The following is a 27,618-nucleotide window of genomic DNA, read 5'->3' as shown; positions in this document are numbered from 1 at the left end:
AGAATACGCTGGTACACTTTTCTCCTTCTTGCACGAGGTACCTGTAAGTGAGAAACTACAATGGCGCACCACAAGGGAATTACCCGAATGGGGCGGTAACTGGTAGATGTGATTCACATCTACACAAAAATAATTGACTATAATGGTTTATTCGAGAAAAAGAGCTTCACAAACAGCAAGCGAGTATCGCGTTGGTCCATCTCTGCCCCTTATGCAAGCAGTTATGAATGACAGAGTTGTTGGATGTCCTCCTGAGGCATATTTTGCCAAATTCTGTCCAACTGGAGCGTTACATCGTCAAGATCCCGGGCTGGTTGCAGGGTCCTGCCCATAAAGCTCCAAACGTTCTCGGTTAGGATCAGGTCCGGCGGCCTTGCTGGCCAAGGAAGTGTTTGACAAGCACGAAGACAATCAGAAGAAACTCTCGCTATGTGTGGTCGGACGTTATCTTGCTGAAATATAAGACCAGGATGTCTTTCCATGAAGGGCAACAAAACGGGGCATAGAAGCTGCTGCAAGTCACTTCGTTCACTCCCAAGTACTGGATAGCAAGCATAGCAGCTATGCATGATGCAACATGTGCATTAGGCAACAAATAGCGTAGAAATATGGAATAAACACATTGAAGACTGTATAAGCATTGCATTCATTACTTTGAATAGTATGACGTAGCACATATCAACCAAGAAAAGCATTCCCACAAATATGATAAAGTTCAAGACTGAAAGAGTAAATATAATAAGAGTAAATATAATAAACACATTGAAGACTGTATAAGCATTGTATTCATTACTTTGAATAGTATGACGTAGCACATATCAACCAAGAAAAGCTTTCCCACAAATATGATAAAGTTCAAGACTGAAAGATTAAATATTTCTTCAAAGAGTAAATACTTTTACTAATTCGCGTAATAGTCTTCAAATCAACAGGTGTCTTGTACTACACGCTTTCTAAAGTGGCTTCCGTTCTGCCACAGAGTTCAGGCTATCTTCTTACCAAATTTATACGAAATCGGTTCAGCTGATTATTTACTCTTACTCTGCTGGCCCTACAAACCGCAGTAGCTTTTTCGCCACCTCAAGGAGCCTTCGCCCCAACATTCTGTCCTTGGAATCTTATTCCCTTCCTCCAAATATATGAAGATCCTTTAATAACTGGTTTCTACATCTTATTTTCGGTCTGCCAAAGCTGTCCGTCGTTAGGTTATCTTCTCCGACACATCTTTCAGTATCGATCCCTCATCTCTTGTATAGACATTCCCGACCCGTTTTGGCCTCCTTTTGTTGCCTTTCGCAACATTAGGTGGTTCATTATATACCTCCCAGAGCTCCCTGCTTGTTCTTGCTCGCCATTCTTATACTTCACAAACTGGTCCAAATATTTTCCGCAGTATTTTGTATGAAAAACCCCACCTTTCTCTCTGTATACTTATCTATACTCCAAATTTCTGCCCTCTAATACTTGGGTGATTGTAGTTTCATGTATCCTTATTTTGTTTCGTCTTGATAAAATGTTGACAATAGTAGTATTTTAGTGAATATGATGCTCTGGATGCTGGTTTTATCATCGCTTCTGTTTCTTCCTTCTTATGTTTCCTTTTATTTACTCCAGCCCCCAGATATTTATACTCTTCGGCTTCTTCAAAAATACGGTCATCAGTCTGTATGGTTTCCCATCATTTTTCTTGTCATTTCCTTGTACCCTCATGATTTATGTTTTGTCGTCATTTACCTCTAATCCAAATTACTTTGCTTTTGAAATAGCTTTGTTTCAGTATTTTCAGATCATCTACATTTTCAGCGATTAATGCTACATCAACGGGTTAACAATAATAAATTTAACCGTCATAAATGATGTGGCAGTTTTTCACCCACCTCAATGTGTATGACGCTATACATCCTCAACTATGTCTTGTATGTAGATATAATCTTACAGGAAAATTCAGTTGTATATGTGAACACCTTCCAAAAAGCGTCGCAAGTGCAGTTACTCGTGAGGAAACAATAACTTAAAATATTAGGTCTGATACGAAAATGAACAGCGTAAATGTAGTGAGCCATGAACTTTTTCCTTTGTAGAGTGCCGCTTCACTTGACCTGTTTTGGTTAGCAAATGCTCGCTAAATCTCCTTCTAAACATTCTTCCAGTTTAACCAATATGGAATTTAGGTCAGAAATAGCAATCTGATTTGTAAATCTCAGAAGAGGCATGCCGATCTTTAGAAGGCCTCTCATAATGCACGTAATAGTTCTGAACTTTATTATGCGGTGAAAATTCTGCTCAGACGTAGAGATCTTTGAATACCTTAGACAAATGATATGATAATTTCCCCAGAAACGGAAACATTGTATATCTAATTAGGGGTGACAAAAGATTTAATATCGTATTGTTCCTGTTACCCGTTAATTTTCTTTTCCTTTTGTATGGTCTGTCAGGGAGCTTCATAACTTACAGTTTATTGCAGCTACTAATGATTGTAACCCATGGATGCAGATAAAACATAAAAAAGAAAATTAACAGGTAACAAAAAGAACAGCCAATCGAATCTTTCTTCACCACCAATGAGTCCGGAAATTAGCTTTTTACCGCACAATAAAGGTCAAGTAAAGAAGCACTCTGCATTTGCTGAACATTTGAAGACTGCAGGACACCAACTACCCACGTTTGATGACCTCTGCATCTTACATTGTGCTCGGAAATGCAAAAAGCTTGAATTATTGGATAAGACGGAAATCGTTAAGCATACGTGCACAGCTGACGAAGAGTTTCTGTAAGAATCAAGGCTTTTATGATTCAATGATGTCAGTTTTTAAAAGTTTTACATGGATTTGATTATGCCCTTTTAATAGGTTCTGTTTCTGTTTCATTATTCCCTCCTCCCCTACCCTCATACTTCCCCCCCCCCGCCTCCCCCCCCCCCCCCCCCCCGCAATGATTCATTCCTAGAAGTTATATTTTTAAATAAGAGTCGGGATTTTCTGTTTTAAGAATTTATTTTATACCCAATTATTGGGATGACTCCCATCCTTGGTGGTTATCTTCCGGTTTTTCAGTTACGGCTGATGCTATTTTATCTACCTGGAGTAATTTTAAGATTCTTTAATGGGCATCGGTGTTCTGATTAATTGTAACCGCTTAACTCCATAATAGTGAATCAACCATTTTTAAATATTTTTTCGAGAGCATTAAATATGCTGTTACATAAATGTTTTCGGCGCAACCTTTATGCGCCGTCTGCAGGCATTGCATGCAAGCCTCATTCTGTTGCTCGCCAATTGTCCGTGCCCGCTTTACCCTCCGACCCTGAAGTTACGGCGGCAGCTCTGTGTATTCTGTTTAAATGTGTACACTTCTTTGTCAGTGTGGTCCTACCATTCTACCGTTACACTATTCTGGTCTGTTGATACGATTTCGTTAAGGTACGCCTCATCAGTTTGCTTATTTATTTAGTTTTCTGTCACGCGGTTACACGATATTACATTAGTTAATTTTGACTAGGTCTCTACGGGTTCGTCTGATTCTACGTGTACTTCAATCTAGCGCAAATCTGCTCTATGTGTTTAAACTGTTGGAAAAGAAAAAGTTCTCTGTGGATTCATCAGATTCGGCGCGTGCTTCGGTGGAGCACAGAGCTGGTTTCTGATTTGGATTGTTTGGGAGACCAAACAGCCAGATCATCGGTCTCATCGGATTACGAAAGGACGGGGAAGGCAGGCGGCCGTGCCCTTTCAAAGGAACCATCCCGGCATTTGCCTGGAGCGATTTAGTGCTACAAATGTAGAATCTTATCACAACGAGTAGCTGCGGCACAAAGTACTGATTTGAAGATTGTAATTTCATTATGTCGCTGAGCACCCATCGCCACTTATTTGCTGTTCGGCTCACACGTCCACGCGAGTTGATTTGGTAATCTCGTGGGGAAGGTACAGGCCAATTTACTAGTTTAGTTTCTGCTTCAGTATTTTTCAATTTTTATGTAAAGACTGTTCCAGGCTGCCTTCGGTAATGCTGTAATAAGCTATGTCTAGCATATGTTTCGCTAAATTAATGTTCTTCTCGCTACTGACCACATTTATCATTCATGCGAGGATATCGTTTTTTTTTACGTAAGTAATATGAATCACTTTCATTCTCTTCAAAGTTTTATTCGTTTTGCTACACATTGGTACACGTCATGAAGAAGATCTCTGACGAATGATGTACGCTGTTTCCAGAAGTATGAATATTCACTTTCTTCGCTTCTCCAGTGTTAATGTGTAATTGCCAGGTATTTCACCAACTATGAAGCTACAAAATTCTGCAGCAATCATCTTGTCAGTAAAAGTTATTTAATCCTGATAATTTTTAAGAGAAAATCTTAGTAATGGGAGTACTATATGTCTAACTAATAAATCTTATACTACTTCTTACTGTTTGTCCTTGGTGTGTTATACTGCAACTCAGACAATGTTAACATTGCAAGGGAAGTATTATCTAAGGATTGTACCTCTGAACCGTTCCTCGTATCTATAATAATACATTCTATAGAAAGCAGCTTGTAAAATTCTGGGTAATAACGTGATATACACTGAAACTATACCACTTGTCATTCCAGAAACAATTTTTAAGATTTTCGAGCAGTGTTTGAAAGTCTTTCCTAACTGTCATTCAAAAGAGGCACAGGAGTTCAAATACTGTCTTCACACGCAATTGCTTCCATTAGTTTGCCTCTTGCCTCAGAACCCGAAATTAAGTGCCCCTAAACATGTCCCTGCCGAGGAGTAATACTTCCAGCAACTGCAAACGTATGAATATTCTCGAAACTGAACCGCAGGCATATAATTCTGCGAAGAGCCTCTTTGCAGGAGAAACGTTCAACGAAATGAGATGAGCCATCGGTGAAAGTAGGAGGTTCCCCGACGTCAGATGACTGTCGCAACAGGTGTTGAAGAAGACGGACAACTTGCTCTTTCGTCAAAAGCTTCCGGAAAGCTAGCCTACAAGCCGCATGGAAACTTACTGGTGCCCAAACAAGCAAAGGGCATATTATATCTGATAGGTTTTCTCATTCCCCCTTCATCCAAGGCGTGAGAAGTCTACACAGGAAAACCTTGCTTTAAGCCACTACGTTGGGAGACGCAGCAAGGTAAAAATTAACCAAAGCATGCTAAAATGCACCACATTACTCCTAAAAATGTTGGATTCAATAATGGTTGGGCTATATATTTTCTGAATAAGAGAGGTAAAAGCCACTAACAGTGGCATACAGTTGTGAAACGTTTCGCTTATTAGTCATATGATAAAAATTTGGCTCGTGTCCACCCCTGGTAGCTGAGTGGTTTGTCTTCATGTCTATCATTTGGACATTTTCAGTTTTGTTCATTTCCTTACTTAATTAATTTTCTAATTAGCCACTATTTGTCAACATTTGGACATTGTAGACACTATTTATGCGGTAGTACAACAAAATGTATGTCAGCAACGGTTGTAAGTCTGACACTGAAAAAAAAAAAGTGGTCAGAGCCACAGAATGTCAATCCTAAGGGACCGGGTTCGATTCCCGGCTGGGTCAGAGATTTTCTCTGCTCAGGGACTGGGTTTCGTGTTGTCCTGATCATCATCATTTTATCTGCATTGACGTGCAAGTCGGAAGTGGCGTGAAATCGAAAGACTTGCACCCGGCGACCAGTCTACCCGACGGGAGCCACTAATCACAGGAAACTTATTTATTATAATTTGGCTCGTGGGTGAATTACATTATACCGAGAGTTCAAATTTCGTACAGTAGCAACAGTAAACGAAATGGTTCCTATATATGCAATCGTTACAGAATTACGCGATCATTCCAGTACAAAAGATACAAAGTCCTGAAACAGTTTAGCGGTCATAGTGCACTCTAGCAAGCTACCATCATCAGATTATTGCATGACTTCCTTACTTTTGACAAAAGACTAATGCTGTTATACACACGAGCAGCATGAGATCTGGAGAAAAGTGTAATTTATAGTTACTTATAAGCAAAAAGCGATCTAGTCACCTCTCCCGTTGTAGAGATTATTGTTGTTCCTTCGTAACAATCACCCTTGTCTCCTTCCCGTTTGCGGACGTCGCCACACACAGCTCAGTAGTGACACCCAATAGAAACTGGTGACTGAGCTACGGAAGCGGACCCTGTACATACCTAATAACGTAGGAAGGGTCGCGGTTGGCAATACTTGTAACCATTAGCTCGAAGCTGGACGTTAGGACAAACCTGATGTAGAGAGTCAGGTTTGTATCACTGTCGTCCGGGTGATTGTGGCGATTACTTACGCACTATAGCGTTGAATTCATCTTGAATATTTATCATATTATTAAGAGAACGAAACGAAGGGGGAGAATGCAAAATTCAGTGCCATCACACAACTTATTCTTCTCGAAAACCACAGAAGGTTTCCGAACTTAAAGTCCCCATCTGTCAAAGGGAACACTATACCATCTCACCACGAGCCGCTGCGTAGAGATGACGAGTTAGGCTTCATTCTCCTTAGCTACCATTGGTTACAGTGCATCCTTTATTATCCCTTTCATTCAATGTCCTACCCAGTTCCTTTTTCTGCTTTTAAATGTTTCCATTCTACTACTGATCCACATCTTATAGGCCCTTAAGCGTTTCTCCTTTTCTCCTCTCCCCGCAATACAGTCTATGATTCGACACTATAGACCGCAACACTCAATGCAAAACACTTTACTAATGTTGCAAGTTAACGGTGAAAACATGTATATACACAGGTACAATAATATCTCGTCAAAAATACTATATTTTAACATACATGTGCCTACGTGCAACCCAGTAGGTCGAAATATGTATTTGTATTCGTGAGTCCGTAGACGTCCCAATCCACACAAGGTAGATTTAAGTCGCCTCCAACTAAAACTACATGATCTGGGTATTTCCAAAGTATTGGGCGTGAACTTTCTCGAATGATTATGTAACTGTTATAGCAGAGTCAGATGGCCAATGAAAACATTCGATAGTTGGCTTGAGTTCACCTAGACGTGGTACTCGGATCCAAATAACTTCACAATCAGACTCAGTTTTGGCCTCGATAGACAATATCTTTGTGGACGATAATGAAAAATCCCCACACTCCGTCTCCTACGGCGTCTGACTTGTCTTTCCGATACACGTTACACTCCTCGCTAAGTATTTCAGAGCTTCCTACATTGGGTTTCAGCCAGCTCTCGGTTCCGAGAATAACTTAAGAGCGACAGCTTTCTGCGGGGCAGAAATACAGGAACTTTGCTAAGAATGCTTTGACAGTTAACTGTTAAAATTTGGTAGTCGAAGTGTGTCTACTTTGTACGCGACTTGAATTCGCTTTCTGCCGCGCGGGGTAGCCGTGCGGTCTGGGGGTCTTGTCACGGTTCGCGCTGCTGCCCCCGTCGGAGGTTCGAGTCCTCCCTTGGGCTTGGATGAGTGCTGTCTTTAGCGTAAATTAATTTAAGTTAGATTAAGTAGTATGTAAGCATGAACCATGGACCTTGCCGTTAGTGGGGAGGCTTGCGTGCCTCAGCGATACAGATGGCCGTACCGTAGGTACAACCACAACGGAGGGGTATCTATTGAGAGGCCAGACAAACGTGTGGTTCCTGAAGAGGGGCAGCAGCCTTTTCAGTAGTTGCAGGCGCAACAGTCTGGATGATTGACTGATCTGGCCTTGTAACACTAACCAAAACGGCCTTGCTGTGCTGGTACTGCGAACGGCTGAAAGCAAGGGGAAACTACAGCCGTAATTTTTCCCAAGGGCATGCAGCTTTACTGTGTGGTTAAATGATGATGGCGTCCTCTTGGGTAAAATATTCCGGAGGTAAAATAGTCCCCCATTCGGACCTCCGGGCGGGGACTACTCAAGAGGACGTCGTTATCAGGAGAAAGAAAACTCGCGTTCTTCGGATCGGAGCGTGGAATGAAAGATTCCTTAATCGGGCAGGTAGGTTAGAAAATATAGAAAGGGAAATGGATAGGTTAAAGTTAGATATAGTGGGAATTAGTGAAGTTCGGTGGCAGGAGGAGCAAGACTTTTGGTCAGGTGAATACAGGGTTATAAATACAAAATCAAATAGGGGTAATGCAGGAGTAGGTTTAATAATGAATAAAAAAATAGGAGTGCTGGTAAGCTACTAGAAACAGCATAGTGAACGCATTATTGTGGCCAAGATAGACACGAAGCCCACACATACTACAATAGTACAAGTCTATATGCCAACTAGCTCTGCAGATGACGAAGAAATTGATGAAATGTATGATGAGATAAAAGAAATTATTCAGGTAGTGAAGGGAGAAGAAAAATTTAATAGTCATGGGTGACTGGAATTCGAGAGTAGGAAAAGGGAGAGAAGGAAACATAATAGGTGAATATGGATTCGGGGAAAGAAATGAAAGAGGAAGCCGCCTGGTAGAATTTTGCACAGAGCATAACTTAATCATAGCTAACACTTGGTTCAAGAATCATAAAAGAAGGTTGTACACATGGAAGAATCCTGGAAATACTAGAAGGTATCAGATAGATTATATAATGGTAAGACAGAGATTTAGGATCCAGGTATTAAATTGTAAGACATTTCCAGGGGCAGATGTGGACTCTGACCACAATCTATTGGTTATGAACTGTAGATTTAAACTGAAGAAACTGCAAAAAGGTGGTAATTTAAGGAGATGGGATCTGGACAAACTGATTAAACCAGAGGTTGTACAGAGTTTCGGGGAGAGCATAAGGAAACAATTGTCACAAATTGGGGAAAGAAATACAGTAGAAGAAGAATGGGTAGCTCTGAGGGATGAAGTAGTGAAGGCAGCAGAGGATCAAGTAGGTAAAAAGACGAGGACTAGCAGAAATCCGTGGGTAACAGAAGAAATATTGAATTTAATTGATGAAAGGTGAAAATATAAAAATGCAGTTAATGAAGCAGGCAAAAAGGAATACAAAAAACTCACAAATGAGTCGACAGGAAGCGCAAAATGGCTAAGCAGGGATGGCTCGAGGACAAATGTAAGGATGTATAGGCTTATCTCACTAGGGGTAAGATACTTACTGCCTACAGGAAAATTAAAGAGACCTTTGTAGAAAAGAGAACCACTTGCATGAATACCAAGAGCTCAGATGGAAACCCAGTTCTAAGGAAAGAAGGGAAAGCAGAAAAGTGGAAAGAGTATATAGGGGGTCTATACAAGGGCGACGTACTTCAGGACAATATTCTGGAAAGGGAAGAGAAGGTAGATGACGACGAAATGGGAGATACAATACTGCGTGAAGAGTGTGACAGAGCACTGAAAGACCTGAGTCGAAACAAGGCCCCGGGAGTAGACAACATTCCATTAGAACTACTGACGGCCTTGGGAAAGCCAGTGCCCTCGTGAGCAAGATGTATGAGACAGGCGAAACACTCACAGACTTCAAGAAGAATATAATAATTCCAATCCCAAGGAAAGCAGGAGTTGACAGATGTGAAAATTATCGAACAATCAGTTTAATGAGGCACAGCTGTAGAATACTAACGCGAATTCTTTACAGACGAATGGAAAAACTGATAGAAGCCGACCTCGGGAAAGATCAGTTTGGATTCCGTAGAAATGTTGGAACACGAGAGGCAATACTGACCTTAAGACTTATCTTAGAAGAAAGACTAACGAAAGGCAAACCTACGTTTCTAGCATTTGCAGACATAGAGAAAGCTTTTGACAATGTTGACTGGAATACTCTCTTTCAAATTCTAAAGGTGGTAGGGTAAAATACAGGGAGCGAAAGGCAATTTACAATTTGTACAGAAACCAGATGACAGTTATAAGAGTCGAGGGACATGGAAGGGGACCAGCTGTTGGGAAGGGAGTGAGACAGGGTTGTAGCCTCTCCCCGATGTTATTGAATCTGTAAGTTGAGCAAGCAGTAAAGGAAACAAAAGAAAAATTCTGAGTAGGTATTAAAATCCATGGAGAAGAAATAAAAACTTTGAGGTTCGCCGATGACATTGTAATTCTGTCAGAGACAGCAAAGGACTTGGAAGAGCAGTTGACTGGAATGGACAGTGTCTTGAAAGGAGGATATAAGATGAACATCAACAAAAGCAAAACGAGGATAATGGAATGTAGTCGAGTTAACTCGGGTGATGCTGAGGGTATTAGATTAGGAAATGAGACGCTTAAAGTAGTAAAGGAGTTTTGCTATTTGGGGAGCAAAATAACTGATGATAGTCGAAGTAGAGAGGATATAAAATGTAGACTGGCAATGGCAAGAAAAGCGTTCCTGAAGAAGAGAAATTTGTTAACATCGAGTATAGATTTATGTTCAAATGGTTCAAATGGCTCTGAGCACTATGGGACTTAACATCTGTGGTCATCAGTCCCCTAGAACTTAGAACTACTTAAACCTAACTAACCTAAGGACATCACACACATCCATGCGCGAGGCAGGATTTGAACCTGCGACCGTAGCAGCCACGCGGTTCCGGACTGCGCGCCTAGATTTAAGCGTCAGAAAGTATTTGTATGGAGTGTAGCCATGTACGGAAGTGAAACATGGACGATAAATAGTTTGGACAAGAAGAGAATAGAAGCTTCCGAAATGTGGTGCTACAGAAGAATGCTAAAGATTAGATGGGTAGATCACATAACTAATGAGGAGGTATTGAATAGAATTGGGGAGAAGAGGAGTTTGTGGCACAACTTGACAATAAGAAGGGACCAGTTGGTAGGACATGTGCTGAGGCATCAAGGGATCACAAATTTAGCATTGGAGGGCAGTGTGGATGGTAAAAATCGTAGAGGGAGACCAAGAGATGAATACACTAAGCAGATTCAGAAGGTCGTAGGTTACAGTAAGTATTGGGAGATGAAGAAGCTTGCACAGGATAGAGTAGCATGGAGAGCTGCATCAAACCAGTCTCAGGACTGAAGACCACAACAACAACAACAACAAACTTAGGGACCGACGACTTCAGCAGATAGGTCCCATAGGACTTACCACAAATTTCCAATTCACTCTCTGCGTATTGGATGGCAAGCTTTCATCAGAGGATCGCAAACTAACATTTAGCCTTAGAACGCCATGTCCACAAGTATTCCGCTACCCAAGTAGCTGCTTCCTTTGTATAGTGCTCCCGTGACGTATCAAGGGCAGTCCTACAACTCTCGATCAGATAACGTAGGTCGAGAAGTATGCAGCCATGACCATTACAGAATCGACAGAGCCTCTGGTTGAGGCCCTCCACTCCTCTCCAAACCAATTGACACCGATCGACTTGGGATACAAATTGTGGGCTCTGCTTGCTCCACGTGAGTGAGACCAGCGTCCTTCACCAATTCCACCAACTGCCCATAGGAGCTGAGGATCGCCTCAGAACCCAAGCGACAGGTGTCATTGGTGTTGACATAAGCAACAACTTGCAGACTGCTTCGCCATGCACCCTCAATAGCCACAGGCGTGCCCTCCTGCGCACCTCGATTAAGGCCCGCCTTGGCAGACGCACTGAATGCACAATGGAATTCTTTCCGCCCCTGGACGCTATTTCGCTAAGAGGTCGCATAACGTGCTCCCGATGAATAGTAAATCCTTCCACCTGCGTGCCTGCTCGGATCCTGCTGAATGAGAGGCCACATATCCACTCACAGAGCGAATGGGTGAGTCCAGACGGCCAGGCTCCACACTGACTCTCCATCTCGAGCGACGCGACTACGTAACACCCCGCCAGCGAACGCGTAGTGTACGTCGGGTACACTGGAAGGCACCTCGGCAGCAGAGCCCGTGGGAGAAACAAGCGACACCTGACGTGTCCCATGCGACGCGCGACATGGTCCACCACCGCTGTAGTCTGCAGACGTCGACGTGGCCATAAGCATCTTCTGCTGTTCGCGAATTGCGGCCAGCTTCTTCTGCATCCACACACAGCACGCATACACCCTATTAATTCTACCAATACTAATTTAAGAACTGGACTATGAAAACGAACTGAAAAAGTTTTAAACACGGCTGCTTGGTTCAGTGAAGGTTTCTAAATTAGAATTGAAACAAATGAGCCTTCCATTACAATTATTTAAGTCTTATTGACCAGGTTTCAACACTTCTAAGAGTGCCTTCATCAGAATTAAACAATTAAAATGGTCTATAACATAGTTACAAATTTATAGGAAAAGACTTTTTTATATAAAAAGTCTAAGTATTGACTAACTATAAGAGACAGAGGCAGTACTTACATGTCATAGAATAATTAACAGGCCAGAAGGGCTTTAGTCACAAAATATATAAAAAAGGAAAGCGTGAAAGCGAGCCACTATGGGCTGCTGGTTCCTGTACAGCCACAGGATGCAACGGACTTCTGGCATGTTAATTGTTCTATGACATGTAAGTACTGCCTCTGTCTTTTATTGTTAGTCAGTACTTACATCTTTTATATAAAAATTGTCTTTTCCTATAAATTTGTAACTATGTTACAGGCCATTTTAATTGTTTAATTCTGATGAAGGCACTCTTAGAAGTGTTGAAACCTGGTCAATGAGACTTAAATCATTGTGACCCAGGATTCATTTGTTTCAATTCGAACTGGAAAAGCTAAATATGTGACCTGCCAGTCTCGTGGTGCTTCACTAACGGAGACTGCCAGCTGACTGAGCTGTGATAAATCGTCATTGGCCGTTCAATACAAACAAATATTAAGCTACAGACTGCCCGAATGTACACGTTACTGTTACTGAAACTAGAAACTATACGTCTCAAATACAAAAACTATGCAATGAATTTAAGAATTATACTTTGCAAGCACGCAAAAACACTCCAAAAAATTTAAGAATTAACTGTGAACTCAAACTGTTAGTAGGCTGTTTAGGTTTTTATGTTGGTAACGTCACGTAGTGCTCTGTATGAAAATCACTGACTGCACTGTGTGCAGTCTGTGGCTGTTTGGACTCATTGTTGGTATATTTGCTTGTGTAGTGTTGGGCAGTTGGATGTGAACAGAACGTAGCGTTGGGCAGTTCGAGTTGAGCCGCCATCAGTGGTGGATATGGAGAGAGATGCCAGAGCTTTGAGAGGTTAGTATAAGCGGACGATCTGGACGTGTGTCCGCCAGAAAAAGGAAATTTGTAAAGATGGATGTCATGGACTGATAGATATATATATACATATGATGACTTTTGAGCATTGTTAAGGTAAATACATTGTTTGATCTCTATGAAAATCTTTCATTTGCTAACTATGCCTATCAGTAGTTAGTGCCTTGAGTAGTTAGAATCTTTTATTTAGCTGGCAGTATTGGTGCTCGCTGTATTGCAGTAGTTCGAGTAACGAAGATTTTTGTGAGGTAAGTGATTCATGAGAGGTATAGGTTATTGTTAGTTAGGGCCATTCTTTTGTAGGGATTATTGAAAGTCACATTGCATTGCGCTAAAAATATTGTGTGTCAGTTTAGTGATGATCAGAATAAGTAAAGATAAAACCGCCTGAGTACGTTGAGTTTTGTTCAGCTGTTTGAAAATCAAATAATGTAAGAGTTTTTCCAGCACAATCATTCATAATTTTTTAAAGAGGACGTTACAAAACAGAAAAGCTAAATATGCTACTTGCTAGTCGCCTGATGCTTCATGAAAGAAGCAGGCTTAAAATTTATTGCATCATCTGCGTAAACTTTATGGTTACTATTAATACCGTATGCAAGGTCATTAATAGACAAAATGAATAACAAGGATCCCAACACAGTTAACTTCTACATCTCTCACTGACTCTCCGCCCAAGATAACTTGCTGCGTCCTCTGTACCAAAAAACTATCAAGCAAATAACAAATTTCTGTTGATACCCCGTACTATTGTACACTCTTGATCGGAAAATATCAGAACACCATCAGGGCTCGGGTTCAAGGTCAACGTCGATATCGCGACACAACACCAACTACCGGTAAAATGTGCCCGGCTCTCGTTGTTGCTATAACCTAAAGGTAATAGGTCAGTGTGACTTGAGCAGACGCGCATGATGCTTCGCACACATATGCGCGAACCGTACCGCCAGATCAGCGAGTCTGAGAGAGGGCGCAGTATTGATATGAGACAATGTGATGCATCCTTCCAGGAGATTGCTGCTCACGTGGAAAAGTGTTTCTGCAGTGCAGTCAATGTACAGAATGGTTTACGGAAGGCCGTAGAACACGAAGAGATGGTTCAGGCCGCATCACCCTCTGAGAAGATCGACACCTCGATCGAATGGCAATGCAGAACAGATCTACGTCCTCCTCAGTTCTAGCGCAACAATGGAATAGTGTAATACATAGTCCACTACCCGGTAACGACAGTCCGTCGCCGTTTATTACGGCATGTGTCACGTGCGCATCGTCCACTTCTCCGCCTACCAAAGACGAAAGTGCAGGAACATGCTATTGGGGAATTATGTCTCGAACGACGTAACTGGGGCAGAATGGCATTAGACAGTGTTTCCGAATGAATCTAGATTCTGTCTGAAAATAATTGCCGCATTTTGGTTCGCCGCTGACAGCAGCAGTAGCATCACTCCGACTGCATTCGCAGAAGACATATAGCGCCAGTTCAAGGCCGTATGGTGTGGTGTGCTAATGGGTTCAATCACAAATCACAGTTGCTACGTGACGAGGGTACTGCAACCAGTGTGACCTATGTGAATGGCATCCTGCGATCTGTAGCCATACCCTTTCCTCACACACCCCAGACACCATGTGTAAGCAGACAATGCACAACCGCATGTTACTGCACGAACACGTGCCTTCTTGCTGTCATAGGACGCCAGCAGTTTGCTCTGGTCCATAAGATCTCTAGACCTGTCGCCAATCGGAAATGTGTGTGATATGGTGAAACGATGGGTGCAGCGCTGTGAACCACTACCAACTACTACCAAACTTGGAACCAAGTGAATGCAGCATGGATGGCTATACCGCAGGACGCAATTCGTGCCTTATACTTGTCGATGCCTTCACGTATGGAACAAGTTATCAGGACCCATGGCGGACTACGTGGCTATTAGGCAACAGAACACATGATGAACCGAGGTGACTGAAATGCTAATCATTTCTGCAGAACATACTAATGTACATGTTCTGTGCATATGAAAGTCCTATCTCTAGTCGTTCAAGCGTTCTGTTTTTTTTTTTTTTTTTTTTTTTTTTTTGTGAACATAAGTGTGCTTTTGATAATACGCGTAGATATCGTACCGAGTTACATGATTTTCGAAAAATCGAGAAACACTACGTCCACCTGACTATCTTGCTCCCTGGCTGTCAGGATATCATCTGAGAAAAGTGCGACTCGGGTTTCGTTTAATAAATGTTTTCGGAATCTATGCTAGGGGGACCGTTCTATTCGGAATACTTCATTATGATTGAGCTCAGAAACTGTACTAAGATCCCACAAAAGAAATGATTATTAAGTAGCCTGGGCGGTAAGTTAGTGGATCACTTCTGCCACGATTTTTGTAGACGAGTATGGCCTGAGCTTAATTTAATTACTGGGCACGGCATTTTGTTCGAGGGATCCACCATAGATTATATTTGAAAGAGGGGCTAACTCATTCGAAAATTCAGTTGAGAATCTGATAGGATTTAATTTTATCCATATTTTGCAGTTTAAACGTGACTGTACTCAATATACTCGAGTATAAAAGGCCTTCAGTCACAACTTTTCGTGTTTTATTCAGTACACGATGCATTTCGGACATTGTGGGTCCATCTTCAGGTGCAATTCGTCTTAATACATGATTTATTTGTTCTCTTGAGTTAGATGAAATGCATATTCCTGTCATGAAAAAATTTGATGTTAGGTTACGAACCTCGTAAGTCAGACGCGGAAAATATGTGTGAAATAGTGGAAAAGATAATAAATATTGTAATCTTGCCAAATAATCCAAGAAAAGCGTTTTTAACGTTTTAGTAAGAGTATAAGTTTTTTTCTTCCATCGTTTTCAAGCATATCACTTCACTCAGAGGCACATTCGCAAGCACATGTTTGTAACCACCTCACAGATGTTTTTGTACATTGTGTTGTCAAAGATGAATTTTTCATGGTGCTAAATATATTCATCTTTGACCACACAATGTAGAAAAACATCTGTGAAGTATTTACAAATATTGCTTGCGAATGTGCCTCTTGAATGAAGTGATATGCTTGAAAACGATGGAGGAAAAAAAACTTATACTGTTACCAAAACGTTAAAAACGCTTATCGTGGGTTGTTTGGTAAGTTTACAATATTTATCTTTCCCACTATTTCACACATATTTTCCGCGTCCGACTTACGAAGTTCGTATCCTAACATCAAACTATTTCGTGACAGGAATATGCATTTCATCTCACTCAAGAGAACAAATAAATCATGTATTAAGACGAATTACACCTGAAGATGGACCCCCAGGTTCCGAAATGCATCGTGTACTGAATAAAACATGGAAAATTGTGACTGAAGGCGTTTTTTAATTCATACCTAGAGTGAATCTGATAGGGATTTTATCGTGCCCTGGCCCTTTGTTAAATTTTAATGATTTCGGCTGTTTCTCAACACCACTGACGCTAATAGCTATTTCAGTCATCTTTTCAGTGGTGTGAGGAATACATTGGCGCGATATTCCTGGGTTTTCCTCTGTAAAGGAACATTTGAAAATGGAGTTAAGCATAACTGCTTTTGGTTCTGCCATCATTTTCAGTAGCTGTTTCATCTGTCAGTGACTAGGCACCAACTTTGGTGCCATTAACTGTCGTTACATACGACCAGAATTTCTTTGAGTTCTGTGAAAAATCTTTCGACAATATTCTGCTACGGCAGTCTCTGAAGGCTTCACGCATTGCTCTCTTGACAGCCAAACGCATTTCATCCAACATCTCATTATCTAAAACCATATGTTTCCTTCTACACATGTTATACAGCAGTCTCTGATTCTTTAGGAGCTTCTTTTCTGTGAAAGTATACTACGGAGCCGCCCTCCGTGCCGTGTTCCACACTATAGTTATGTTGGCTATATTCTCCGTCGATGTTGAGATGACCTATGTGACTGAAGTGAGGGCTTATGTGTGCCAGTGTAGCGGTAGAAAGACAGAAGTAACTCGGTACAGTGACGGCATATAATCAACAAGTGAGCATCTCGATGTATGCAAGGTCTGGAAAGACAACGTCTTTGCCTGGCTCTAGACGGAAGATACCATGCACTGTCTCACTAAATGTCATAACTGTATGTTGGACACAAGCGTACCGAGCACTGAAGTCTGTGAACGAACAAGACGTGTGAAAATTGTCTACCTTGACGGTGTTGGAGACTCAGTGTAATGATATTTGTGTATCAGATCATGGCGTCTTGCTGTCAAGTACTGTAACTGATCTTGAAGCAGTTACTAGATTTCGTGTCCGACGTGAGACTTCGATGTACACTTGGATTGCAGACACATACTTTTACTGGTTGTTCTGTAGTCACAACCGCCTCCAGCGTGTGTTGCCAAACTGAGTGAAACTGATATAATCTGCGTTAACTACTATTTGCACAGCTGCAACCTTCATTACTGTGGCGTGTTTTTCCAATTTATTCAGTGTTTGGCATTTCCGGTATTGCATTAAAACATGTAAAATGTATTTACTTGGCTCTGCTGATTTATGTTAAACTTGCCCTGAGCGCATACATTAATGAAATATTGTAGTGTCTCTTCTAACACTGCGTTGTTTTAGGAGTACTATCAGTTATTTTTTATACTGTATGAAGCACTTGGAAACCCATCAAACGAGTATTTGCAAGTAACTAACGGCATCTGGAAATTGAAAGAGCATTGCTAAAGAGAAGGAATCATTTCTAATAATTTTGTTTGATAATAATAATAATTTCTAATGTTGATCTGGCCACCAGTTATGATTATGCTCTTTGTAGGTTTATGTTCTGAGTACAACAGGTGTAAGATATTGATGGTTCAAATCAATTTTGTGGTCTCACGGTGTCTTTCATTTAAAACTGGAACCCTAGCAGAATTATCAGCTGTACAGTTTCGTTACCCAGTGGTTGGTACTTGTTACTATTCTAATGTTTGTTGTGGCAGACCGATTAGGTGATGCCTTGTGAATAACTGTTTATTGAATTCAGTTCATTTTTATTTCGGTCGACTTCTTTTCTGTTGGAACAATAATTGTTATAAGAATAGTTTAATAATCTTCAAATATTGCTGGTGTGAATAATTAACATGCTTCAGCAAAATAATTATTTTGTTCTGATGAGATGTTTGATGACGAAAGGCAATTATCCATGGATCCAACTGTAATTTTCTGAGCTCTGTCATTTTCAATAAATCTGTTTTATGTAATGTACACTACTGGCCATCAAAATTGCTACACTCGGAGATGAGGTGCTACAGACGCGAAATTTAACCGACAGGACGAAGATGCTGTGATATGCAAATGATTAGCTTTTCAGAGCATTCACACAAGGCTGGCGCCGGTGGCGACACCTACAACGTGATGACATGAGGAAAGTTTCCAACCGATTTCTCATACACAAACAGCAGTTGACCGGCGTTGCCTGGTGAAACGTTGTTGTGAAGCCTCGTGTAAGGAGGAGAAATGCGTACCATCACGTTTCCGGCTTTGATAAAGGTCGGATTGTAGCCTAACGCGATTGCGATTTATCGTATCGCGACATTGCTTCTTGCGATTGTCGAGATCCAATGACTGTTAGCAGAATATGGAATCGGTGGGTTCAGGAGGGTAATGCGGAACGCCGTGCTGGATACCAACGGCCTCGTATCACTAGCAGTCTAGATGACAGACATCTTATCCGCATGACTGTAACGGATCGTGCAGCCACGTCTCGATCCCTGAGTCAACAGATGGGGACGTTTGCAAGACAACAACCATCTGCACGCACAGTTCGACGACGTTTGCAGCAGCATGGACTATCAGCTCGGAGACCATGGCTGCGTTTACCCTTGACGCTTGACGCTGCATCACAGACAGGAGCGCCTACGATGGTGTACTCAACGACGAACCTGGGTGTACGAATGGCAAAACGTCATTTTTTCGGATGAATCCAGGTTCTGTTTACAGCATCATGATGGTCGCATCCATGTTTGGCGACATCGTGGTGAACGCACATTGGAAGCGTGTATTCGTCATCGCCATACTGGTGTATCACCCGGTGTGATGGTATGGGGTGCCATTGGTTACACGTCACGGTCTCCTCTTGTTCCCACTGACGGCACTTTGAACAGTGGACGTTACATTTCAGATGTGTTACGACCCGTGGCTCTACCCTTCATTCGATCCCTGCGAAACCCTACATTTCAGCAGGATAATGCACGACCGCATGTCGCAGGTCCTGTACGGGCCTTTCTGGATACAGAAAATGTTCGAGTGTTGCCCTGGCCAGCACATTCTCCAGATATCTCACCAACTGAAAACGTCTGGTCGATGGTGGCCGAGCAACTGGCTCTTCACAATACGCCAGTCACTACTGTTGATGCACTGTGGTATCTTGTTGAAGCTGCATGGGCAGCTGTACCTGTACACGCCATCCAAGCTCTGTTTGACTCAATACCGAGTCGTATCAAGGCCTTTATTACGGCCAGAGGTGGTTGTTCTGGTTACTGATTTCTCAGGATCTATGCACCCAAACTGCGTGAAAATTTAATCATATGTCAGTTCTAGTATAATATATTTGTCCAATGAATATCCGTTTATCATCTGCGGTTCTTCTTGGTGTAGCAGTTTTAATGGCCAGTAGCGTATCTGTCACTCAATCAATCGTTCCGACCCTTTCCAAAATTATGAGTCCCACTGCACACTGGTAACATGCTATGCGATGTCTGCCATGCATTTCCGAGTGGTCTGCAGAGTATGTGACTGGGTGTACTCTCCGGTACGTTAAATTGTACCTCTCCCTCCTTTCTGGTTCCCCAGTGCGACTGGTCCCCCTTTATCGGAGGTGCCGGAACACGAAACCAGAAGCGGTGTTGCGCCTGGGCGGGCGGCGACTGCGCAATGCCTTCCGGTGCGGCTTTCGTCGCGTCGCGGCCACTTTGCGATGCGCAGCGCGGCGCGGCGACGAAAGCCGGCAGGTAGCGGTAGGCCGCGCGCCCGCCGGCTCCGCCACTGGTAATGAGCGGCCGTTGCGTGTACGCCGGCACGCGCGCTGGCAGCGGCCGACCAGCTAGCTGGGTAGCTGGGGGCCGCGCTGCGGGGCGAGCCGGGCGAAAGAAAGCCACGGCCCAGGCCTTGAAAGCGAGAGTGGAATGCGGTCCAGCCGGCCGGAGAAACGTCTGCTGCGCCCCGCGGAAAAATCTCGTCTCCAGCTGTGCGAGCGTGTGGCCGGTCCAAACAAGGAATGGAGAGATGCACTTGCAGTTCAGACTTAAAATAGACTGCCTGCTGAAACGCCCTCGGCACAGTGGACTGCTAATAAAAATGGCAAACATGGAAACTCCACGCAAAATAACGCGAATTATAGAAGGACAGTTAACTTAAAGGCAATGCAGAGTACACGTGTGACACAAAACGTCAGACCACTTCACACTAGAGGCAGGGGTACTCCAAGGGGCATCATTTCTCCACTCTTCGACTCTCTACAGAGTATCTCGAACCTTTTGGGTTAAATTGAAACAGGCGATAGTGTGTTCTCAACGGATTATACTGAGATGGGGAATCAGTTTTCAGCCGGCTTCTGTGGCCGAGCGGTTCTAGGCGCTTCAGTATGGAACCGCGCGACCGCTGCGGTCGCAGGTTCGAATCCTGCCTCGGGCATGGATGTGTGTGATGTCATTAGGTTAGTTAGGTTTAAGTAGTTCTAAGTTCTAGATGACTGATGACCTCCGATGTTGAGTCCCATAGTGCTCAGAGCCATTTGAACCAATCAGTTTTCGAAATTTCTATTTATTGTCCACGGATGCACTCAGTGTACACCGCATAACAACGGTATAGCTTATTTGCTGCCTCCCCGTCTAAGTAGTCCACGCTACACCCTGTTCCTGTGAGATGTGCTGCCATAGTTCTTGGAGACTCCACCCCTTGTTGTCCACGAAAAGACGATAATGTCCACGAGTACCTGAACAACACGTACCTTTGTCGTTGGATTCGAAGGGGAGTCCCTGTCCATGGCCAGCGCGACCGCCGGACTTTTTCGTCGGGGGCTATGTCAAGGCCTTGGCGTAAGAAAACTCCGTTCAAACGGATCAATACCTGTTTGCTGTCGTCCAAGCAGGTTGGCTCCTGGTACAACAGACAGTAGGGAGAGAGTGTGGCAGAGTTTCGTGCACCGTTGCCCTGTATGCATTGAGGCTGGCGGTCTTCAGTTTGAACAATAACTGTGAGCTACGTTGTTCTTATGCAGTGTGCACTACGTGTGGCCATAAGACAATAAATAAGCGTTTCCGACCACTGGTTACCAATCTCACTATAATAGTTAGTGGACCACTATCATCTGCTTTGGTATAACCCGAAAGATTTGAGAAAATGTGTACAGCCCCCCCACCCCGCACCCCAAGAGGGTCACCGGAAACTACACAAGCAATATAAAATAAAGCCAGAATCTTATAGTCCATCTACCAGCTGTCGATGTAAACCCGGCGATAGCAGCCTTACCTGACAAGAAATGACTGCTAGTCAAACAAATGCACGGTGCAAGTAGTATCAGTGACTGTACTGCTCAGGGCCGGCTGCGGTAGCCGATCGGTTCTAGGCGCTTCAGTCCGAAACCGCGCGACCGCTACGGTCGCAGGGTCGAATCCTGCCTCGGCCATGGATGTGTGTGATGTCTTTAGGTTAGTTAGGTTTAAGTAGTTCTAAGTCTAGGGGGCTGATGACCTCAGATGTTAAGTCCCATAGTGTTCAGAGCCATTTGAACCATTTGTACTGCCCATGGGTAGGTTTGGGAAGGCGCACGATGTGTTTCACCAAGGGCAGACTGTGACGGCCCAGAAGCACGGCACGAGCAATTTGGAAACTGCACGACTTGTGAAGTGTTCGAGGAGTGCTGTGTTGAGTGTCTTCAACACGTGGTGAAACCAAGGAGAAATCACATCCAGATATCGTGGGGTTGGGCAGCCATCCCAATTATAGATGTCCGATGTCATAGGCTGGGCAAACTGGTAAAACAGGATAGGCAGCGAACTTTAATGCTGGGCAGAGTACAAGTGTGTCTGACCATACAGTGCACCGGACACTACTAACGAAGGGCCTCTGCAGCCGACGACCCATGCATGTGCCACTGTTAACGCCACAACATCGGCAACCACGACTGAAATGGGCTCGTGACCATCTGCACTAGACGTTGGCGCAGTGGCAGAGCGTTGCAACGTCTGATGAATCCCGATACCATCGTCAACATACGAATGGGAGGCGCTAATCAGTCGTCTTTCAGGGGAACAGCTAATTGACACCAATACTGTGGGAGAGGGAAAAACTGACAGCGGCTCCATTCTGCTCTGAGGAAATCTGACGCAGGCATCCATGGGTCCAGTGGAGCTCATGCAAGGTTCCATGACGGGCAAACAGTATCGTACATTGGCTGCAGACCAAGCACACCCCTTCATGACGATCACATTTCCCGACATCTGCGGGATTTTTCATTGGGGCCATGCACCATATTACAAGGCGATGAATGTGATGGAGTAGTTCAAGGAACACAGTGGCGAGACCCAGTCGATGTTCTGGTTACCCAGTTTGCCAGATCTGAACCCAGTCGAACACATCTGGGATGTGACTGAACGTGGCGTCAGAGATCTTTTCCCCCCTCCCCGGAATTTACGGAAATTAGGCGACTTGAGTGTACAGACGTGGAGCCAACTCCCTCCAGAGCTCTACCAAGACCACAGTATCTACTAAATAAGATGAGGTACAAATGGCTCTAAGCACTATGAGACATAGCATCTGAGGTCATCAGTCCCCTAGAGTTAGAACTACTTAAACCTAACTAATCACACACATCCATGGCAGAGGCAGGATTCGAGCCTGCGACCGTAGCTGCAGCGCGGTTCCGGACTGAAGCGCCTAGAACCGTTCGGCCACATCGGCCGGCTAAATAAGATGAGGAAAAGACAGGGACGATTCAGACAAATATAAAGCAAGTTTGATGGATACGGTGTCGAAACAGCAGTACATACCTGTAAGACGTTTATGAGGCGAGTTATAGAATATGGGTCCCAAGCACTGGGAGGCATAACATAAATCATGGTAGGAAAAATTTGTCACTGACAGAGGGTTACCTTGATGCTTCTTCAGACTCCAGTATAGGACACCAAGGGATGAAGTATGCATCAACGAGAAAGCTGCCACTCTAAACAATTGACTAGTAAGTTTAAGATCCAAGTTTATCTCGACACCTGGCAGAATATTCCAAAGAGATTCTGATCGTATGTGAAGTATACTAGCGGCAAGACACATTCAATGCCTTCTCTTCGCGATAGCAATGGAGATACTATCGAGACAGTGCTGCCAAAGCAGAGTTACTAACCACAGCCTTCCGAAATGCCTTCATAAAGGAAGACGATGTAAATATTCCATAATTCGAATCCAGAACAGCTGCTAACATGAGTGAGGTGGAAGTAAATACCCGAGTAGTGAAGCAACTTAAATCACTTAATAAAAGCAAGCCTTCTGGTTCAGACTATATAACAGTTAGGTTCATTTCAGAGTATGTTGATGCAATAGCTCCGTACTTAACAAACATATACAACCGTTCACTCGACGAAAGATCAGTACCCAAAGACTGGGAAGTTGCACAAGTCACACCAATATTCAAGAAAGGCAGTATGAGTAATCTACTAAATTACAGCCCCATATCACTAACGTCGACATGCAGCAGGATTTTGGAACGTACATTGTGTTCGAACATTATGAATTACATCGAAGAAAACAGTCTATTGACACATTGACAACATGCATTTAGAAAACATCGTTCTTGTGAAAGACAATTAGCTCTTTACTCGCATGAAATGTTGAGTGGTATTGAAAAGAGATTTCAGATTGAGTCAGTATTTCTGGATTTCCGGAAGGCGTTTGACACTGTACCACACAAGCGGCTTGTAGTGAAATAGCGTGCTTATGGAATATCGTCTCAGTTATGTGACTGGATTCGTGATTCGCTGTCAGAGAGGTCACAGTTCGTAGTAACTGATGGAAAGTCATCGAGTAAATCAGAAGTGATTTCTGGCGTTCCTCAAGGTAGTGTTATAGTCCCCTTGCTGTTCCTTATCTGTATAAAAGATTTGGGAGACAATCTGAGCAGCCGTCTTAGATTGTTTGCAGATGGCACGGTCGTTTATTGACTAATAAAGTCATCAGAAGAGCAAAACTAATTGCAAAACGATTTAGAAATTATATGTGTATAGTGCGAAAATTGGTAATTGACCGTAAATAACGAAAAATGTGAGGTTATCCACATGAGTGCTAAAAGCAATCCGTTAAACTTCGGTTACACGATAAATCAGTCAAATGTAAAGGCCGTAAATTCAACTAAATACCTAGGATTTACAATTACGAAAAACTTAAATTGGAAAAATGTAACGCCCCAAATATAGAACCCGTAATGAACACCCTTTTTGTTGCAAAAGAAATATCAAAATTAGTAATCCTCTCAGTGACGGCAGCCATTGATAACAAAATTTACACTCTTCTCAATTTGATTAACAGGAATGTTATATAGATACTAATGCTTATCATAAAGAAAGGACTGTATGAAAGAATACCGTATGCATCTTAAGCGTTGCTAGATTGTTTTAAAACTGATTTGAAGTTTAAAGTTTTATGCTGTAGACTGGAAATATTAGTCAGAAGTCGGACTAAAGTAGGATCATCTTTACCGTTAGATAAATAACGGGATTTTGATGTATGTGACAGAAAACTGAATCGTGTGATTACCGATTTGTGATGGGACTTACCCTTCGTGGTACTTAATAGTCACGAACATCAAATGACACAGAAAAAGACTGATCACCGACATAAAGTCGATTATTAGACTTGAGTAGGCTACAACTAAACACAATCACGAAGAAATTACAATTTCGCCGTGTTGTCAGAAGTTATCGTCAAAGTCAGGATTACTGATGTTAACGGACGTAATTCCCTAAATGACATACCGGTGTGTGTGCTCAGCGTAGCGACAAACAATAATTATGAAAGACAATAAACCTTAATTCAACTTTAACTCTTCGTGTCGCCTACATCTTTTCATGGAAATTGAAAGTGTTTTCGTGAAATTAACTGATTATTCTGATAACATAAAAGTCCCAAGCGAATTAGTGATAATTTAAATGTGAACAGCAATAACTTTACACCAAAATTACGACGCATTCTGAACATTGCTCAATGGTATGTTATCTCTGGAGTTACGTCGTGCAGTTGTTGAATACACGACGTAACTACGCCTTGACGACGGAATAATAATTAACGACTTAATATCCTCGCAAAATTCATAATGTGGCCTCGGCTTGGGTCATGGAATGATGATTCAAGACATTACGTTCTAACGTTTGAATAACCATTCTCAAACGGGGCATAAGAACTATAGTCAGCAAGTTCGCGTAAACTGAAGGGTCTGTCGCGAACTCGCAAGGGAATTTTGGTTATTTCAGGTCAATGGAGGCATCGCGTTATCGAGTGGTGCAGTCGCTACAGTTAGAAGTGAAGAAGATCGACAAAAAGGAACACAATTGCTTTCATTACAAGCAAGGGCGGCGCACACACTCCGGCATGCTGCTCCATCGAGACAGTGATATCATTTTCGAGATACAGTATCTGGAACTAACCAAACTACGCGAGGAGTTTTTTTTAATAATTACACATTGGCGTTGTCGTCATCGACGGACGTCGCTCCACGTCATGTCGATTGGGACACACATCACCATCGAGCCGAGAGAGAACAGGGCCACAAGGACCACATAGAAAATATTGTCGGGAAGGCTAACAAAGACTGCGTTTTATTGATAGGACGCTTATAAAATGCAACAGACTACTAAAGAGACTCCCTACACTATGCTCGTCCGTCCTCTTTTAGAATACTGCTTCGCTGTGTGGGATTCTTACCAGATAGGATTGACGGAGTACATCGAAAAAGTTCTATCTCCAATGGTTCATGGGAAAATGTTCCTTATATACTGAAAAACGCAAATTCCGGGAAATGCACATAAAAGATTTTACAAGGATTTACACCATAAACTATCACCAATGTTGACTCTAACCATACATTTGGTCTTCTTGCTCTTCGTGTACCTGTTTCCTTTTTATGTGCTGTTGATGGAGTGCCTTTTTGGCTATATCCTTCACAGACAGTTCAGAACTTGCAACACAAGCAGTATCTATCTTCTTCAATAGCTTCTCGGTGAAGCAACCTGCAACAAATCCTAGTCCAGTATGGGCTACCATCGTTAAACAAGAGACATGCATCATATTTGGCAATTTTAACAACAGTAGATGAGCTAAATGTTGTTTTTGGCCATCTCTTCCAAATGAGACTGCTGAAGCTCTCATTCGGGCTTTGTGTTCCACCATGGGTACATTTCTTTAGCAGATCTGGATGAGCTGTAAACTGGAATGTTGGCTTTATGGTGTTTAAGACTGCTTCAGGAAGACTGAAGTTATGTAAATAGGTTTTATTTCCTGCTTTTGCCTGCTTATGTTTGCACTAAGATATATCACACAAATCATGTACTGGCTTCCCATCAGTTGACAACTTGTGAAAAAGTATCGTCCACACTGCCTTCTGCATTGCCTTCAAATTTCCATTGTTTTGCCTTATTGCTTTGCCATAATATATTTCCAAATTGTGGATCCCTGTCTGTCAGGCGTTGTGGACCACCCAGGGCTTTTCATCTCTGAGTTGTACACTTTTTTGTTCTCGTTTCACTTTCAGAAGCCTCCCATCCATCCTCTTCTGAATGTGCCTTTCAGTGTTGCATCCATTTCAATATGACTTGTTTTCTATAACAGATTTGAAAGCACTGGAATCTCCATAATCAAGATATTTCACTTATCTAACTCCATGCCTCATTTCGCTGCAATGAAATATTAATTTAATTCCTGCTGGCTCCATGCCACCACTAAAACCATCGTAATTCTTGCTGAAAATTACTTTGTGTTTTATTTGTGATTGTCTAACGTCTTTCTCTGTACACAAATAGAGCAGTATTTGGACATCACATGTAAATCAAAAACTTTTCCTGTGTCAACACTTATAACTGATGAAACAGCGTGTAGGGAGGTGTGGTCCCTTTTCATCCATGTGCTATCGCATGAAACCCATAGATCTGCAGAAGGCCAAGTGTCATTTACTGCTGTCTAAATGTCTTTGTTAAATAAGATAGCGTGCGGTAGCGTTCTCGCTTCCCGCGCCCGGGTTCCCGGGTTCGATTCCCGGCGGGGTCAGGGATTTTCTCTGCCTCGTGATGACTGGGTGTTGTGTGCTGTCCTGAGGTTAGTTAGGTTTAAGTAGTTCTAAGTTCTAGGGGACTGATGACCGTAGATATTAAGTCCCATAGTGCTCAGAGCCATTTGAACCATTTGAACAAATAAGACAGCCTCTTTCACTGCTGCTGATAAACTGCTATTGCATTCTGTCTCCAAGGCGTTCCAGAAGATGATTGTTTAGTGTCGAGTACGAGGCAGACGGAGATGGCATATTCATTATTGCACAAAA

Source organism: Schistocerca piceifrons, chromosome 4 (assembly GCF_021461385.2).
Source record: "Schistocerca piceifrons isolate TAMUIC-IGC-003096 chromosome 4, iqSchPice1.1, whole genome shotgun sequence".
In the NCBI taxonomy this organism is placed as follows: domain Eukaryota; kingdom Metazoa; phylum Arthropoda; class Insecta; order Orthoptera; family Acrididae; genus Schistocerca; species Schistocerca piceifrons.
Note: the sequence above shows the minus strand (reverse complement) of the source record.